We start from the raw sequence: 13,419 nt of genomic DNA, 5'->3' as shown, positions 1-13,419 counted from the left end.
GCGGTAGCAGAGAGAACAGTCTATGGCTAGGGGGGCTGGAGTCTTTGGCTATTTTTAGGGCCTTTCTCTGACACCGCCTGGATGGCAGGAAGTTTGGCCCCATGATGTACTGGGCCGTACGCACTACCCTCTGTAGCGGTGTGATCAAAGGTGTGATCAACGAAGACATCCTCTACAATCATTTATGCAACAAATACAAAAAAATTATCAGATACTGGATAATTGGAACATGGACGTACTGTCTGAAACCAAATGTAACAAATTAAATTCCTGAAAATAATTTCATTGAGAAACACAATGGGGTGTGCAGCGTTGTGGGACCCATGTAACGGCCTACGCCCTACCACGCCATCTTCAGCGACAGCTGCGCACATGGAGATGTTTCCCCCACGTTGTTCAGGCACTTGTACGGTTGACCCGTTGGCCGATGAGGTTCCAAGCCTGCTTCATCAACAAAAATATATTTGTGATGGTTCACAGCTGCATCAAGCACCATCACCCTCTAAAATATATATTTTGGTTAGTTATGGTATGGCAACTCCACCGCCACGGACAGCAAGGCTCTTTCGAAGGTGATACCTGCAGCCAAACACACCATTGGTTGCACACTGCTTGTCCTACAGGACACCTGCAACACCTGGTATAGCAGGAATGCCAAGAAGCCCATCAGGGACCCCGCCCTCCACCCCAATGACATTCATCACTGTTGCAGTTGTTAATATGTATATTATTCCTTTGTTGTTTTTATGCTACTGCTCCCCCTATGGTCATTTCACCCTACCCCCTCAACAGTCTTTACTCTGCCTCCACCCCAATGGATAGGTAATTTATTCATCACTGCCACAGTTATTTTGTATTTAGTGCTATTTCTATTTGTATTGTTCTCATGACCATCTTCATTCTTTTATTTCACTAGTCATTCATGTTGGAGCTCAAAGCCTATGATTTTCACTGTACCCTGCAACCCTGTACATGTGACTATTAAACAATCTGAATCTGACTCAGTATCAGCATAGTTCCAGTATGATATTGTGAATAAGCATGTGCATCAAACAGCAACAGTAACACAGTATATAGTGCTGTACCTGAACATGCTCGACCCGCAGTTGTTTCACCCTGTTGTTGTTTCTTTCAAAATATACCAGGTAAATGTGTTTCACAGAAACCTGGCACCTCTTCAAAAGGTGGGCATATTGTGGTAGGCTGATGGATGCCGCATTGGCAAAGGAGTCATCGTTCTCCTCAATGGCCTGCTGACAGCCGTACGTCATTCCTGGCCCTCACCATTTTCACCACTGCCCATTCTCGCTGGTCGGTCAGCACACGGCCACCATCAAAGGGGGCTTCTTTCAATTCTGAGGGTAGAACAGATAATACTGTCAATAGATCATACTGTAAGAATACTGTAACGTGTTTTGTGAATTTACATGCATTACAATATGTATTTACTGTAAATGTAATGGTAAAGCATAGTGCATATCCTTGCAGACTTCCGGTTTTCTTGACAAAATATTTTCATGATCGAATTGACAGTGTATCTTTTCAGATTGGAGTGAACAAGTCTGTCAGCCTCTTTTAATTTACGCTACAGGCGTAAATTAATCACATTAAATAAATTATCTTCACAAGCAACTTTGGTCAAAGCAACAAAATAAGCAACAAAATAACTTGGGCTTTATAATGATGGTGAAAACTTTGGAATACATTTTGGAGTTAAGTGAGTTAAAATTGAATTTTCCATGTGATCTGTATTAAATGGAACTGAATGTATACGAGGCTTTTAAAATTCAATATTGGTGCCTAATTTCTACTTAAAATGTCAAAGAATCGCAAAAGGCACTGTTTTTGTGGAACGACCCATTAAACTGTCCTGGTCTCTCTTTGTCTCCTCTTCACCTCAGGTAGGTGCTGTGATAGCATGGCCTGATCCTCCCACACCCTCCAGGCCAGGACAGTAGCAGAACAGTATCAGTCCCAGAGGGTTTAATTTGAGATGGAATGTTGGAGCAAAGAAGGAACTCTTCTCTGGTGTGGCCGTCTCCGGCATGGAAGTTTAGAGCATAGGTGAATCTAGGGGAATCAATCCTTTCCTACTATACTTGCATTCCGTTCCCTCCTCACCACCATGCTGATGAGCAGGAAATGGAATTTGAGGCATTTGCATTATTTAAAAAATGTTTCATAAACACAACAATAAGAACATCGTTACAGAGTAACGATTTCCTCCACCCACATCCATCATGGAAAGAGCATGCACACAAACACATGTACACATGCTCTTACACACACACGCACGCAAGCGCACACAAATAAACACCAGAAAAAATATGCAGGCAGGTAGCCACATGCCCCCCCCCCACCCTCCGCTCAACCACACACACCACAGTATGTACTGTATATAAAACTCTTTCAACACCTTAACAAACGCAGACTTAAACACACAAAAAATACAGTATAGTATTACATCAATAATACACAGACCAAAAATCACAGCAGACACATACACAACTGTTTAGATACACCACACACACACACACACACACACACACACACACACACACACACACTGATAGAAGTGCTATGCTTTGGCTCATTTTATTTTCTCTCAGTTTCCAACATAGGAGGCTAGTGAGACGAGCTATAGGAGGACGGGCTCATTGTAATGGCTGGAATGGAATAAATGGAACAGTACACAGTGTTAATATCTCGGTGTTATGTCCAGGGGTTGGAACTGGTTCAGGGAACAGAACCAAAATCCAGAGAAGAACAAAATTTTTCAATGAACAGAATCAGAACCAGGAACGAAAGTTATCTATACTGTTCCAGAACATAACAGTTATTTTAAAAGCATAGGAACTGGTTAATAATGTTCTTTTACGCTCCAGGCATTTTTTTCACAGTCCCACAAATGCAACAAAGTACATATGCAGAGCCCTCCCTCTGTCAACCAAACTTCGTCCAATGTCTGCCTACCAGCTGAAAATCAGTGTGTGTGCCTGTAGGCTACCTGCCTTTCCCCCTCCGAAGCATAGATGTAGCCTACTGACATTACAAGCGTGATTCAGAAGATGGGGAGAGAGATTTTTAATTAGAGAAGAATGGATTCACCTTTTCAATGCTAAATAGGGATACTATAGTTATCACATTTTACATTGGATTTAATAACTACAAAAAGGTAAGACGTGTTTAAAAATTCTGGTGCCGCTCTCCACACGCAAGGTTGTTAACTAGCTAGCTTCTCTGGTCCAACGTTGATCCAACTCTGAACTCCAAAGACATTCAAAGATCCTCCATAGAATCCGCTCCACCGTAGGTATAATTCTGTGGTCCTAATTCAGATAATGCATGTCATCACAAGATGCCCAGTGCTTCAAGCCAAGCCTCCTCCTCCACTCTCTCTCTCTCTCTCTCTCTCTCTCCCCACCCGCAAAATCTCAGTTGCATCTCACTCCATACACTTGTCTTTACATCACACATGTAAGCAACTCACTGAGCTACAGCTTTCCCGCTCCGTAGCAAACTGCTCTATCCACACTGAAGTAGTTTAATGATGAGCTAAATGTAAAAAAATAATAATAATAATAAAAAAGGATTTCAAAGGTTAAGAAGGGAACAGAAAGGAACCATTTTGGGATCAAACTGATTCAGAACTTAATTTTTCTGGTCGGGAACAGTGGAACGGAACGGGGAAAAAAATTTGTTATGTTCAGAACAAAACGATGGGGAAATAATTTGGGTTCCATCCCCTGGTTATATCTGAGTATTGATTATAGTGGGTTTAACACCAGTGGGATTGAAATTGAACTACCTGCGGTGATGTTGTTGTTACTCAGCTGAGTTCATTTCTGTTAATACTGTTAGCATAAATTGGGCTGTTTTTTTAATAGTTTGCTTTAATATCTATTGTATATTTCTGCATGCACATTCATTAATTGCTATTATACTATACAAATATAAATAACAAACATTTCATAAACTACTCCAATCTGTAAGGGGTTGGACTTATTGCACCCGTTACTGAGATGGCTGTTCCAGTTTATATATTTTAAGTCAGAGCTACCGTCTTGTAGGTTTTTGCTTGACTCTGGTTTTACTTCATTATGCACAAGAAGATTTTCTGAGGTTGTGTCCCTTTCTCTACTATTGCTACCCTCTCTATGCTACTCTCTCTTCTATCATTTTCTTTGGATGGAACTGGAGGCAGCAACGGTAACAGTAGATTGACCGTGGCTGGCGCTGCCTTACTGGTTCAGCTGAAAATGCAGGGAATACCTGAAGGACTGGGGACAATGGATGGAAGGGTAACAGTGGCTTGATCACGGCCCGATGAAGGACTGGGAATGATGGAAGGTGGCTTGATCACGGACCACCCCAGCCACAGCGCTGTTCTGTGAAGGGAGTAGTACACACGTTGTACGAGATCTTCAGTTTCTTGGCAATTTCTCACATGGAATAGCCTTCATTTCTCAGAACAAGAATAGACTGACGAGTTTCAGAAGAAAGTTATTTGTTTCTGGCCATTTTGAGCCTCTAATCGAACCCACAAATGCTGATGCTCCAGATACTCAACTAGTCTAAAGAAGTCCAGTTTTATTGCTTCTTCAGAACAATAGTTTTCAGCTGTGCTAACATAATTGCAAAAGGGTTTATAATGATCAATTAGCCTTTTAAAATTATGAACTTGGATTAGCTAACACAACATGCCATTGGAACACAGGAGTAATGGTTGCTGATAATGGGCCTCTGTACGCCTATGTAGATATTCCATTTAAAAATCTGCCTTTTCCAGCTACAAAAGTAATTTACAACAATGTACACTGTATTTCTGATCAATTAGATGTTATTTTAATGGACAAAAAAAATGACCCCAAACTAAGTGACCCCAAACTTTTGAACTGTAGTGCACATTATGAGATTATTATGGATAATTATTATGGATAAGAGTTATATTATTTGTAGACCTATTTGTCAAACGGCAGCCAAGCATCTATCACCAGAATAAGACCCTTCATATTTGTTGGAGAGGAGCATCAAGCTCATCACCTTGCGCACCCTGTGAATTTCATCATCATTTATTTAATTTGTAGACTAATAGACTGCATGCTTTCCGGAGTCGCAGTGGGAGGACCACATAACATATCATTGCGTGACTCCATGTTTACTTCGATATGATGGTTATGATATCAATATTTGCGCATAAAGGCGTTTCCACCACCATTTCTTGCATAATTAATTTTACAGGCACAAAAAGATCCCACCATGTCAAATGAACAAATTGCCGGCATTTAGGAAATCTTACCGGCATTTTATGTTTCCATATTGATCCATATTATATGGTTGGATGGGAACGTGGTTACATACGCGGAATTAAAATCGCAGGCAAAAAAGAAAGCAGCTTCCGGGTTACATTTCATGAAAATAAAGTACAAATAAACACCACAAGAATCACAAAATAGCAAAGTTGGGTCGGAGCTTGCAAAACTGCGGCCACACAGTACGGCACCATCTTGTTCACCCTACTGTCACGCCCTGACCATAGAGAGTGATTTGGGTGGGCATTCTAGTTTTTCTATTTCTTTGTTGGCCAGGTATGGTTCCCAATCAGAGGCAGCTGTCTATCGTTGTCTCTGATTGGGGATCATACTTAGGCAGCCTTTTTTCCACCTTTAGTTTGTGGAATCTTGTTTGTGTGTTGTTGCTTTCTGCATTGCATGTAGCTTCACGGTCGGTTGTAGTTTATTATTTTTGTTTCGTGTTCATCTAATAAAATTATGTACACTTACGACACTGCACCTTGGTCCAATCCATCTCTAAACGAACGTGACACCTTAAGTGTTAAAACAAAACCCACAAAAATACTGTTACATTAAATGTGTTATTCCCGAACACTGAGAAAGTTTAACAGTATCAACTCTACTAAAGTGTTATTTTAAATTGGAATTTGCAACACCCGTGATGTTTGGGAACCAACACTATGGATGTTAGTTTGTCAACACTTTGAAAAGTGTTAGTTTAACACTATTTTGGTGGGTCACATATCATTTCTAAGAAAGTGTTATTTGGGAAACACTAGGCTTTAGAACACCAGCTAACTGTAACTCCAAATTGCCATATTGGCATTGTTAAATCTCTGGCAGGATTTCCTCTGGCAGGATTTCCCCAAAATGGCTGAATCCCAAAACTGGTAATCAGTCAAGAAAAAACACATGTCAAAATGTTTTTATATTATATGACAACCAACGCCCCCACCCCCCCCCACCCCCCCAAACACCTACCATTTACACAACTTCCTAATGAAAATAGATAAAAATTTAAAGCATATTGAGCCTTCCAGATTTTGTAAGAATTCAAATCTGGAATCAGAATAGTAATACATTTTACTGTAAATGAGTTACAGCTGTTTTAGTGGACAGGGGTATTTTTATAGACATCTATAGAATGTTCATTTATCAGACACTTTGTGGATTGTATATTAACCCCATATCTGCACCAAAACATATTACAAATGACATTTAGTGTTGAATATCATACGGAAAGACATACACAAGGAATATGATATTAATAAATCAAGAGCTTTATTGAAATAACTTTATTGAGGGGGATACATTGCCTCACTTTAACAAGAAAACAAAGTGCAAGTTACATCGAAAATTGGTGTGACAAAATATGATAAGAATAAGGCATAGTAACAATAATTGGTATTTACAACTTCAATTTCTTCTGTACATACTAGGCCTAAAGCCCAATAGTCCTATAGCTTAATATCTTCCACTATGCCTAAAGCCTAATACACAAGGCCTATAGCCTTATACCTTCTACTAGGCCTACAGTATAACTTAATACACAAGGCCTATAGCCTAATACATTCTACTAGGCCTACAGTATAACCTAATACACGAGGCCTATAGCCTAATACCATTTACTTAGCCTACAGCCTAATACAAAAAGAATCAGAATGGAAACAAATTATTGTCATGCAAGGGAGGCGGAATGACCAGAAAATCTGAGCTACTGGGTGAAGACCCACTAGGCAAAAGCTGATTTGATTCAACGTTGTTTCCATGTCATTTCAACCCCCCAAAACTATGTGATGATGTTGAATCAATGTGGTAAACTGATTTTATTTGCAAAAAGTCCTCCACCTAAGGGCATTTCGTGTTTTTTTTTCTCACCCAACTTGTAAATCAAATGACATGGTGACATTTTTTGTTGATTTCACGTTGAATTCACATTAATTTACAACCAAATGTAAATCAAAACTAGAACAGAACAGGCCCTACACAAATTTCTTGTTAACAAACTATAGTTTTGGAAAGTCGGTTAGGACATCTACTTTGTGCATGACACAAGTCATTTTTCCAACAATTGTTTACAGACAGATTATTTCACTTATAATTCACTGTATCACAATTCCAGTGGGTCAGAAGTTAACATACACTAAGTTGACTGTGCCTTTAAGCAGCTTGGAAAATTCCAGAAAATGATGTCATGGCTTTAGAAGATTCTGATAGGCTAATTAACATCATTTGAGTCAATTGGAGGTGTACCTGTGGATGTATTTCAAGGCCTACCTTCAAACTCAGTGCCTCTTTGCTTGACATCCTGGTAAAATCTAAATAAATCCTCAGAAAACAAATTGTAGACCTCAACAAATCTGGTTTATCCTTGGGAGCAATTACCAAAAGCCTGAAGGTACAACGTTCATCTGTACAAACAATAATATGCAATGCACTTCACAAAATAGATGGCATCATGAGGGAGGATAATGATGTGCATATATTGAAGCAAGATCTCAAGGCATCAGTCAGGAAGTTAAAGCTTGATCACAAATGGGCCTTCCAAATGGACAATGATCCCAAGCATACTTCCAAAGTTGTGGCAAAATGGCTTAAGGACAACAAAGTCAAGGTATTGGAGTGGCCATCACATAGCTCTTACCTCAATTGTATAGAACATCTGTGGACAGAGCTGAAAAAGCGTGTGCGAGCAAGGAGGCCTACAAACCTGACTCAGTTACACCATCTTTGTCAGGAGGAATGGGCCAAAATGTATTTTGGGAAGCTTGTGGAAGGCTATCCAAAACGTTTGACCCAAGTTAAACAATTCCAAGGCAATGCTACTAAGTACTAATTGAGTGTATGTAATCTTCTGACCCACTGGGAATGAAAAGCGGAAATAAATTATTCGCTCTACTATTATTCGGACATTTCACATTCTTAAAATAAAGTGGTGATCCTAACTGACCTAAGACCGGACATTTGTACTAGGATTAAATGTCAGTCATTGTGAAAATGTATTTGGCTAAAGTGTATGTAAATTTCCGACTTCAACGGTAGATAGCTAGCTAGCTGATAATTATATGGGTATCATACAGTTGCAGTTTTAGCATATAAAATTTGAATTTTATAGCTACCAACGTTATGTGTTTACAATACCGTGTTGGTGAAAATAGACAAAATTATTAGGGTGAGGCACATGGGCTGCTAACAGCTTACTACACTTAGTATTACTTTCTTAGCTACATTATACATTTGCTTTTTACGTTATTTATGCAGCAGCATACAATACATTTTTGGACTCACCTTGTGAAGGTGGCGCAGCGGTCCTTTGTGGGCAAAGTTTGTCATCAAAGTCTGGCATTCTCTGGATTTATTGTGGGAACTCGTGGAAAAACCACAGCCACTCCATTGAATAGCAGGCTAATATTAGTGGTTTCTTTGCAAAGCTTGCAGTTAGTCACGGATTCCTTCCAAACGACTCATTGTTGAATTTGCGATTTCCAACTTGTTGTGTAATCTTTATGTACAATGGCCGATGAGCACCGATACGTTTTATCTATAATTTCTCTTCATTATTTATCTTCATATTACAAGGATTAAAAAAGATTTGCCAGTAGATTATCGACTTGATGACAACTTATGATGACTGCTCGCTAAGACTTTGACTGCTAGCTAAGTAAGATGTTGACATGATCAGTCCAATCAAAGCCCCCCCACCACCACCACCACAGAAAGTACTGAGCTAGGCTGAAACAACTGCATTTTGGAGCTGCCCTACAAACATCGTCTCTTTTTTGCTTTTGAGTATTAGGCTTTATTAATGTTTTACACTGTTTGCAAACTGATATGTGACATTTGCTTGTTATTAAGGCCAAAATAACAAGCAAAACAGGCAAGCCCCCCAAAAACGTGTGGGGCTTAGCCCCACCTGCCCTGAATGATGGACCCCAGCTGGTATCATACATTGTATAGTTAAAATAGTAATCCTGCTAGCTACAAATCGAATAAAACACTAGCCAGTTCATTTTAGCTCTTAGCTAATACCAATGACAAATGCTCTTCAAATTGTCAAAATGAGAATTGTACAAATATCAAAGAAAACATTAACATAACAAATACAGAGAAGAGCTAGCTAAATCAATTTAACAAACACTTCAAATGAAGTATGTGTTTGGTGTAGACTTACGTTGGCGTGACGTTTTGATAACCATGTAAATCTCTCTTGGCCAAGGTGAGTTTCATCAATATATTTGCCTCAATATACTCCCAAAAAATGTGATGTCTACTTCAGACCTTATGGCATTTTTCAAGGATGAGCATAAGAGCATCAAAAGAGGAGAAGACCACTATAAGTCTGGCCTTGTGGAGAAGTGCAGATAGTGATGGGAAACTTACCGGTTTGGTCAGGGCCAGCATGAAGCATAAAGTTTATCCTGTGTCACTGAGTGTAGCTATTAAGTTTGAGCAGCTTTGAGCAGCTTAGCAATACAATCTACACAACTGTCAACATTCTATAAGGAAAAAGCCACTTAATCAATGATATAATCATTAACCAGATACCAGACCTTGATGAGTGTTAACTCAGTTCTAGGATGTTGTCATTGATGAGAATCAATCCAAAAAACTATTGACATTCAGAATTGACTTTGATAAGGCATTCAACCTGTATTGTGGTTTTATGACCAGAGACCAATCTTCAGAGGCACAGTATTTATTTATTCGGAGTGGTACATGCATTCACACAGTCTTGATTTATAGGATCCTTCCCACTATATGGTTGATATGTTAAGTGATAAAATCCCAAGTTATTCATGAAAAGTTTATGGAAAAACTGCACGGGTGTCAGGTGTGTGCGTACTGGTAGGGAAATCAGGTGCAGGAGAGCAGAGATTTGTGAACAGGCGCACACTTTGAGGTAAAAGTGCAAAACGTGCAAAACATTCACAAGAATTATGTTTAACAATAAACATCTTTGTGAAATACCACGGAAAAAACAAACCAGTCAGGTGCGTCAACAAACACGTAACAAAAACAATCTTACACAAAAACATTATGGGGAATAGAGGAATAAATACATGTAGATTGATTAGGGAATGAAAACCAGGTGTGCAGGGAACAAGACAAAACAAATGGATACATGAAAAATGGAGCGGCGATGGCTAGAAAGCCGGTGACGTCAACCGCCGAATACCGCCCGATCAAGGAGAGGAGCCGACTTCGGCGGAAGTCGTGACAACAGGTTCTCATTAATAAACGTTCATTAAATATTATACACCTGTAATGTCATCAATCAAATCAAACTTTATTTATAAAGCACATTTCTTACAACAAATGCATTTCAAGGTGTTCAAAGTCATGCATTGAAAGGCATGTGGCACTTAACATCCTTCCTCTTGGCAGGTCTCTATAGGTGACCAGGGGATTCTCTATACCACATGCTAATGCCTCCGTGGAGCTCATGTGTAGCCATGCAGCCTATTTTGGCAGTTTACAATATCACCCATACTGATGTGGAATACAAGTGGAGGAAGCCAACCGTGCCTTACCAGGTGCAGTCAGTAGAGGACCTGTACCCGGGCGAAGACTACAACCATCTGTCCAGAGACCTCACAGAGGAGAATCTTCAAAGGCTAAGGAACCGTCTCCGTGGCAGGTTCAGTAGAATGGTCTCCTTGAACTTGAGCCAGAACAACCGCTACCCTTCCTGTCATCCCTGTCTGTAGTGGACATTGTTTAAAAAAACAAGGGCACCGGGGCATGCAGGCGTCCTGGCTAGCATAGCGCTATTGGTGGAGCAGCAGGAGGCTATACGGCAGCAAACTGTTGGACAGCACACCAACCCCAACTGGCACACCATGAGGAGAGGGAGGTTGACGGCCAGCAATTATGGAGCAGTGGGTCAGGCCAATCGCGTTACTTTGTCGTTGCTAAAAAAGGGTACTCAGATCACAGTTGTTAGATTGGGTGTTGTATGTAGTGGGGCACAAATAGCAGAGAAGGGTATCAAGGCATTCAAGATAGGGGGTCTTACTGCCTCCTTGAAGACCATCCATACTGGCACCAGGTCCAAGGTCAGTTCCACATCTCTGGAAAGGACACCTGCTTCTTCCTTGTGTGGACCACCAAAGCCTCCATCAGCATCTCCATCCAGTGTGATGATCTCTGACAGACTCATATTTCTCCTACTGTCAGTACCTGATTTCAGGGAACCCAATGGTCCAGAAATATTACACATAGTCCATACACACAAACTAGGCTCCCAGAATAGGTTATATTACATACAAGTGTTGCTCAAAGCAGCCAACTAAAGTAATGTAGTTTTATCATGGGCGCAGTGGGAATTTATATCTGTGATGTTCATATTATTTCTTACCATCTGTGTCTTACATGCTGAAGGTCCCAGTCATCCCTGGCTGTACCTGATATTGTTGGAAAACATCATACACAGACAGTAGGCTCCTACAACTGGATATACACTGGCACAGGATGTCCATGCGACGTGTGCACTGAGGGATCCACTCCTGTTGAACTAGAAAAGAAGAGACATTCGGTCAGTGGAGGGTCTATTTCAATGCTATATCAACATCTTTGTCTGGACAGAAAATGCATTGTTTATCATAACACAAACCCACTTGGTCCCTCAACACCCAATTCAATCCTCATGCCTCATTGTTTGTTCTTGTTTTCCCAATTAACAGTCTTGATCTTCCTCTTCTGCCATGGTGGATGAGCTACATTCTGGTAAATACAGGGCCAGTTACTTTTAATAGCTAGCTAAGATGACTAAAATGGTTACATCCATATTATGATACCATAACCCACAGACTTGACTGTAGTAACGGAGATCAGGACAGTCTAGGGTACTATTTGCCTGAAGAAGTGATGTATTGCGATAAGCTATACGACTGTACTTCTGATTATAAAAAGTTAAAACCCTCAGCCGTGAGATCAATGAGGAGGACCAACAGTGATAAAGGGATTGTCTGAAAGGGACTGAAATGCATGGATGGAACATAAGGATTTGGGGCACTGGCCAGCAGACCATGTTTTCTGTTAGCCCGGGTAACAGTCCTAAATCTGTGGCATGCGATGTTTGTAAAGGTAAAATTTCACTGCTGTGTCAGGCACATTGTCTACTAGTTTGGCACATTGTCTACTAGCCCAGTCTGAAAAGTACTAGCCTCTGGCTAGCTTAATTTCCATCCCTGAATACATGTAAAACTGACTTCATAGTTCATTTGATTAGTCATGAACAACAGATGCACAAATGATAAGCCAATGTTAGCCCACCAGGGCAGGGATATTTAGCTAATGTTTAGCTAGCTAGTTACATTAACTTATCATTAATGTGGTCCTACCTTTCCCCAGACGCCACGGGTGTTGACATGCTAACTAGGCCACCAGGGCAGGAATATTTAACGTTAGCTAGTTAGACAGGAAAGTCAGACTACACTACGGTGAGATACTGTGCATAATGTAGCCAACTAGCAAACCAAGATGCCTAACTAGCTAGCCTAGTAGGTGACATTGAGCTAGCTATATCCCTCCTCTGGTGGACTAACATTAGCTAGCATGTCACCACGTGAAAACATATGACTACACAAACAGTGAGCTAAGGTTAACTAGCTCACAAAGGACTTGTCAATGATAGAATTATACAACAGTCATTATGCTAGCCTATGCTTATTATCAGCTAGACTTATTTTTTAATGTAACCTTTATTTAACTAAGCAAGTCAGTTAAGAACAAATTCTTATTTACAATGACTGCCAAACCCAGACAATGCTGGGCCAATTGTATGCCACTCTATGGACCTCCCAATCACGACCGGTTGTGATACCAGGGTGTCTGAAGTGACACCTCAAGCACTGAGATGCAGTGCCTTAGACCGCTGCTTCAACTGGGAGCCTTAAACAGGGCTTACCTTATCACACAGCTTCAGCAACGCCTCTCACGTCAGTAAACCATAAAATGCATGTGCATATTGGAATAATGGTTACAATCTGGTACATAGCATAGAACCATCCTTGCTTCTGATTGATTGAGATAACTAGGGTTAGTTAGTTACAAAGGCCAGAGTAATTAAAAACAATTATAGTAATTAAAAGCTAGCTAAGCAATTATAAAAATTATGAACAAG

Source organism: Oncorhynchus kisutch, linkage group LG10, assembly GCF_002021735.2.
Source record: "Oncorhynchus kisutch isolate 150728-3 linkage group LG10, Okis_V2, whole genome shotgun sequence".
NCBI lineage: Eukaryota > Metazoa > Chordata > Actinopteri > Salmoniformes > Salmonidae > Oncorhynchus > Oncorhynchus kisutch.
The sequence above is the reverse complement of the archived record's forward strand: the minus strand, read 5'-3'. Positions refer to the sequence as shown.